Source organism: Oncorhynchus gorbuscha, linkage group LG19 (assembly GCF_021184085.1).
Source record: "Oncorhynchus gorbuscha isolate QuinsamMale2020 ecotype Even-year linkage group LG19, OgorEven_v1.0, whole genome shotgun sequence".
In the NCBI taxonomy this organism is placed as follows: Eukaryota; Metazoa; Chordata; class Actinopteri; order Salmoniformes; family Salmonidae; genus Oncorhynchus; species Oncorhynchus gorbuscha.
Genome location: NC_060191.1, coordinates 60352854 through 60360152, shown reverse-complemented (window position 1 = coordinate 60360152; position 7299 = coordinate 60352854).

Below are 7299 nucleotides of genomic sequence, written 5' to 3'. Positions count from 1 at the left end.
CCTCTCTGCTTGACCGTTAGACTGGGGATGAAACCCGGAAGAGAGACTGACGGACGCACCAATCAAACGACAGAACTCCCTCCAAAACTGTGACGTGAATTGCGGGCCTCTGTCTGAAACGGCGTCTAACGGGAGGCCATGAATTCTGAACACATTCTCGATAATGATTTGTGCCGTCTCCTTAGCGGAAGGAAGTTTAGCGAGGGGAATGAAATGTGCCGCCTTAGAGAACCTATCGACAACCGTAAGAATCACAGTCTTCCCCGCAGACAAAGGCAGACCGGTAATGAAGTCTAGGGCGATGTGAGACCATGGTCGAGAAGGAATGGGGAGCGGTCTGAGACGACCGGCAGGAGGAGAGTTACCCGACTTAGTCTGCGCGCAGTCCGAACAAGCAGCCACGAAACGGCGCGTGTCACGCTCCTGAGTCGGCCACCAAAATCGCTGGCGAATAGACGCAAGAGTGCCTCGAACACCGGGATGACCAGCTAACTTGGCAGAGTGAGCCCACTGAAGAACAGCCAGACGAGTGGAAACAGGAACGAAAAGGAGGTTACTAGGACAAGCGCGCGGCGACGCAGTGTGCGTGAGTGCTTGCTTAACCTGTCTTTCAATTCCCCAGACTGTCAACCCGACAACACGCCCATAAGGAAGAATCCCTCGGGATCAGTAGAAGCCACAGAAGAACTAAACAGACGGGATAAGGCATCAGGCTTGGTGTTCTTGCTACCCGGACGGTAAGAAATCACAAACTCGAAACGAGCGAAAAACAACGCCCAACGAGCTTGACGGGCATTAAGTCGTTTGGCAGAACGGATGTACTCAAGGTTCTTATGGTCTGTCCAAACGACAAAAGGAACGGTCGCCCCCTCCAACCACTGTCGCCATTCGCCTAGGGCTAAGCGGATGGCGAGCAGTTCACGGTTACCCACATCATAGTTGCGCTCAGATGGCGACAGGCGATGAGAAAAATAAGCGCAAGGATGAACCTTATCGTCAGACTGGAAGCGCTGGGATAGAATGGCTCCCACGCCTACCTCTGAAGCGTCAACCTCGACAATGAATTGTCTAGTGACGTCAGGAGTAACAAGGATAGGAGCGGACGTAAAACGTTCTTTTAGAAGATCAAAAGCTCCCTGGGCGGAACCGGACCACTTAAAACACGTCTTAACAGAAGTAAGAGCTGTGAGAGGGGCAGCAACTTGACCGAAATTACGAATGAAACGCCGATAGAAATTAGCGAAACCTAAAAAGCGCTGCAACTCGACACGTGACCTTGGAACGGGCCAATCACTGACAGCTTGGACCTTAGCGGAATCCATCTGAATGCCTTCAGCGGAAATAACGGAACCGAGAAAAGTAACGGAGGAGACATGAAAAGAGCACTTCTCAGCCTTTACGTAGAGACAATTCTCTAAAAGGCGCTGTAGAACACGTCGAACGTGCTGAACATGAATCTCGAGTGACGGTGAAAAAATCAGGATATCGTCAAGATAGACAAAAACAAAGATGTTCAGCATGTCTCTCAGAACATCATTAACTAATGCCTGAAAAACAGCTGGCGCATTGGCGAGACCAAACGGCAGAACCCGGTACTCAAAATGCCCTAACGGAGTGTTAAACGCCATTTTCCACTCGTCCCCCTCTCTGATGCGCACGAGATGGTAAGCGTTACGAAGGTCCAACTTAGTAAAGCACCTGGCTCCCTGCAGAATCTCGAAGGCTGATGACATAAGGGGAAGCGGATAACGATTCTTAACCGTTATGTCATTCAGCCCTCGATAATCCACGCAGGGGCGCAGAGTACCGTCCTTCTTCTTAACAAAAAGAACCCCGCCCCGGCCGGAGAGGAAGAAGGCACTATGGTACCGGCGTCAAGAGACACAGATAAATAATCCTCGAGAGCCTTACGTTCGGGAGCCGACAGAGAGTATAGTCTACCCCGAGGAGGAGTGGTCCCCGGAAGGAGATCAATACTACAATCATACGACCGGTGAGGAGGAAGGGAGTTGGCTCGGGACCGACTGAAGACCGTGCGCAGATCATGATATTCCTCCGGCACTCCTGTCAAATCGCCAGGTTCCTCCTGAGAAGTGGGGACAGAAGAAATGGGAGGGATGGCAGACATTAAGCACTTCACATGACAAGATACGTTCCAGGATAGGATAGAATTACAAGACCAATTAATAGAAGGATTATGACATACTAGCCAGGGATGACCCAAAACAACAGGTGTGAAAGGTGAATGAAAAATCAAAAAAGAAATAGTCTCACTGTGGTTACCAGATACTGTGAGAGTTAACGGTAGTGTCTCAAATCTGATACTGGGAAGATGACTACCATCTAAGGCAAACATGGGCGTAGGCTTGTCTAACTGTCTGAAAGGAATGTTATGTTTCCGAACCCATGCTTCGTCCATGAAACAACCCTCAGCCCCAGAGTCAATCAAGGCACTGCATGTAGCACCCGAACCGGTCCAGCGTAGATGGACCGACATAGTAGTACAAGATCTAGATGAAGAGACCTGAGTAGTAGCGCTCACCAGTAGCCCTCCGCTTACTGATGGGCTCTGGCCTCTTACTGGACATGAATTAACAAAATGTCCATCAAATCCGCAATAGAGGCACAGGCGGTTGGTGATCCTCCGTTCCCTCTCCTTAGTCGAGATGCGAATCCCTCCCAGCTGCATGGGCTCAGTCTCAGAGCCAGAGGAGGGAGATGGTTGCGATGCGGAGCAGGGAAACACCGTTGATGCGAGCTCTCTTCCACGAGCCTGGTGACGAAGATCTACCCGTCGTTCTATGCGGATGGCGAGAGCAATCAAAGAGTCCACACTGGAAGGAACCTCCCGAGAGAGAATCTCATCTTTGACCACTGTGTGGAGTCCCTCCAGAAAACGAGCGAGCAGCGCCGGCTCGTTCCAGTCACTAGAGGCAGCAAGAGTACGAAACTCTATAGAGTAATCCGTTATGGATCGATCACCTTGGCATAGGGAAGCCAGGACCCTAGAAGCCTCCCCACCAAAAACTGAACGGTCAAAAACCCGAATCATCTCCTCTTTAAGGTTCTGGTAATTGTTAGAACAATCAGCCCTTGCCTCCCAGATAGCTGTGCCCCACTCTCGGGCCCGGCCAGTAAGGAGTGAAATGACGTAAGCAACCCGAGCTCTCTCTCTAGAGTATGTGTTGGGTTGGAGAGAGAACACAATCTCACACTGGGTGAGAAAGGAGCGGCACTCAGTGGGCTGCCCGGAGTAGCAAGGTGGGTTATTAACCCTAGGTTCTGGAGGCTCGGCAGGCCAGGAAGTAACAGGTGGCACGAGACGAAGACTCTGGAACTGTCCAGAGAGGTCGGAAACCTGAGCGGCCAGGCTCTCCACGGCATGGCGAGCAGCAGACAATTCCTGCTCGTGTCTGCCGAGCATGGCTCCTTGGATCTCGACGGCAGTGTTACGAGCGTCTGTAGTCGCTGGGTCCATTCCTCGGTCGGATCCTTCTGTCATGCTGGTGAATGAGGACCCAAAAGCGACTTGGCGAAAACAGAGTATTTAATCCAGAATAAACATTACAAAACAAAAAGCATAATACTACACGTAAAGACGAGAACAGACTGGAGACTTGATCGAGAACTGCAGGTTGCCTCGGGAAGGCACTTGAACCTAGCAGACTCAGACACCTGCTCACCACGCAGCATCTGAGGGAAACACGACACGACAGGGCAAAACATAGACACAGCACGGTGAATATAAATGAGGATCCGACGGGGCAGGTACGGGAAACAAGGAGAGAAATAGGGACTCTAATCAGGGAAAAGGATCGGGAACAGGTGTGGGAAGGCTAAATGATGATTAGGGGAATAGGAACAGCTGGGAGCAGGAACGGAACGATAGAGAGAAGAGAGAGCGAGAGAGTGAGAGAGGGAGGGGGAGAGAGAGGGATAGAAAGAGGGAAAGAACCTAATAAGACCAGCAGAGGGAAACGAATAGAATGGGAAGCACAGGGACAAGACATGATAATAAATGACAAAACATGACAATAACGTCTGTCACTGAAGCCCCTCTGTTTCACCAGGCTCACTGTCTGGAGCAGCAGGGCTTGCTGTACCATAATGTCTGTCACTGAAGCACCTCTGTTTCACCAGGCTCACTGTCTGGAGCAGCAGGGCTTGCTGTACCATAATGTCTGTCACTGAAGCACCTCTGTTTCACCAGGCTCACTGTCTGGAGCAGCAGGGCTTGCTGTACCATAACGTCTGTCACTGAAGCCCCTCTGTTTCACCAGGCTCACTGTCTGGAGCAGCAGGGCTTGCTGTACCATAATGTCTGTCACTGAAGCACCTCTGTTTCACCAGGCTCACTGTCTGGAGCAGCAGGGCTTGCTGTACCATAACATCTGTCACTGAAGCACCTCTGTTTCACCAGGCTCACTGTCTGGAGCAGCAGTGCTTGCTGTACCATAACGTCTGTCACTGAAGCACCTCTGTTTCACCAGGCTCACTGTCTGGAGCAGCAGGGCTTGCTGTACCATAACGTCTGTCACTGAAGCCCCTCTGTTTCACCAGGCTCACTGTCTGGAGCAGCAGGGCTTGCTGTACCATAACGTCTGTCACTGAAGCACCTCTGTTTCACCAGGCTCACTGTCTGGAGCAGCAGGGCTTGCTGTACCATAATGTCTGTCACTGAAGCCCCTCTTTTTCACCAGGCTCACTGTCTGGAGCAGCAGGGCTTGCTGTACCATAACATCTGTCACTGAAGCCCCTCTGTTTCACCAGGCTCACTGTCTGGAGCAGCAGGGCTTGCTGTACCATAACATCTGTCACTGAAGCACCTCTGTTTCACCAGGCTCACTGTCTGGAGCAGCAGGGCTTGCTGTACCATAACATCTGTCACTGAAGCCCCTCTGTTTCACCAGGCTCACTGTCTGGAGCAGCAGGGCTTGCTGTACCATAACGTCTGTCACTGAAGCACCTCTGCTTAAGTCCGAACAGTAACCCATAAATAGGAATGAATAAAGGGGTGAGAGAATGGAATTTAGTGTCGTCTCTGTCTGTCTCCACGGATTTGAAATATTTTTCATTGTGAGATGTGTTGTGGGGGTAACTGTATAGAATAAATGTTTCTCATTGTGAGATGTGTTGTGGGGGTAACTGTATATTATAAATGTTTCACGTTGTGAGATGTGTTGTGGGGGTAACTGTATATAATACATGTTTCTCATTGTGCGATGTGTTGTGGGGGTAACTGTATAGAATACATGTTTATCATTGTGAGATGTGTTGTGGGGGTAACTGTATCGAATAAATATTTATCATTGTGAGATGTGTTGTGGGGGTAACTGTATATAATAAATGTTTCTCATTGGGATATGTGTTGTGGGGGTAACTGTATCGAATAAAAGTTTCTCATTGTGAAATGTGTTGTGGGGGTAACTGTATAGAATACATGTTTCTCATTGTGAGATGTGTTGTGGGGGTAACTGTATAGAATAAATGTTTCTCATTGTGAGATGTGTTGTGGGGGTAACTGTATAGAATACATGTTTCTCATTGTGAGATGTGTTGTGGGGGTAACTGTATAGAATACATGTTTCTCATTGTGAGATGTGTTGTGGGGGTAACTGTATAGAATACATGTTTCTCATTGTGAGATGTGTTGTGGGGGTAACTGTATAGAATACATGTTTCTCATTCTGAGATGTGTTGTGGGGGTAACTGTATATAATACATGTTTCTCATTGTGAGATGTGTTGTGGGGGTAACTGTATAGAATACATGTTTCTCATTCTGAGATGTGTTGTGGGGGTAACTGTATATAATAAATGTTTCTCATTGTGAGATGTGTTGTGGGGGTAACAGTATATAATAAATGTTTATCATTGTGAGATGTGTTGTGGGGGTAACTGTATAGAATACATGTTTATCATTGTGAGATGTGTTGTGGGGGTAACTGTATATAATAAATGTTTCTCATTGTGAGATGTGTTGTGGGGGTAACTGTATAGAATACATGTTTCTCATTGTGAGATGTGTTGTGGGGGTAACTGTATATAATAAATGTTTCTCATTGTGAGATGTGTTGTGGGGGTAACTGTATAGAATACATGTTTCTCATTCTGAGATGTGTTGTGGGGGTAACTGTATATAATAAATGTTTATCATTGTGAGATGTGTTGTGGGGGTAACTGTATATAATAAATGTTTCTCATTGTGAGATGTGTTGTGGGGGTAACTGTATAGAATACATGTTTCTCATTGTGAGATGTGTTGTGGGGGTAACTGTATAGAATACATGTTTCTCATTGTGGGATGTGTTGTGGGGGTAACTGTATAGAATACATGTTTCTCATTCTGAGATGTGTTGTGGGGGTAACTGTATATAATAAATGTTTCTCATTGTGAGATGTGTTGTGGGGGTAACTGTATATAATAAATGTTTATCATTGTGAGATGTGTTGTGGGGGTAACTGTATAGAATACATGTTTCTCATTGTGAGATGTGTTGTGGGGGTAACTGTATAGAATAAATGTTTCTCATTGTGAGATGTGTTGTGGGGGTAACTGTATAGAATACATGTTTCTCATTGTGAGATGTGTTGTGGGGGTAACTGTATAGAATACATGTTTCTCATTGTGAGATGTGTTGTGGGGGTAACTGTATAGAATACATGTTTCTCATTGTGAGATGTGTTGTGGGGGTAACTGTATAGAATACATGTTTCTCATTCTGAGATGTGTTGTGGGGGTAACTGTATATAATACATGTTTCTCATTGTGAGATGTGTTGTGGGGGTAACTGTATAGAATACATGTTTCTCATTCTGAGATGTGTTGTGGGGGTAACTGTATATAATAAATGTTTCTCATTGTGAGATGTGTTGTGGGGGTAACAGTATATAATAAATGTTTATCATTGTGAGATGTGTTGTGGGGGTAACTGTATAGAATACATGTTTATCATTGTGAGATGTGTTGTGGGGGTAACTGTATATAATAAATGTTTCTCATTGTGAGATGTGTTGTGGGGGTAACTGTATAGAATACATGTTTCTCATTGTGAGATGTGTTGTGGGGGTAACTGTATATAATAAATGTTTCTCATTGTGAGATGTGTTGTGGGGGTAACTGTATAGAATACATGTTTCTCATTCTGAGATGTGTTGTGGGGGTAACTGTATATAATAAATGTTTATCATTGTGAGATGTGTTGTGGGGGTAACTGTATATAATAAATGTTTCTCATTGTGAGATGTGTTGTGGGGGTAACTGTATAGAATACATGTTTCTCATTGTGAGATGTGTTGT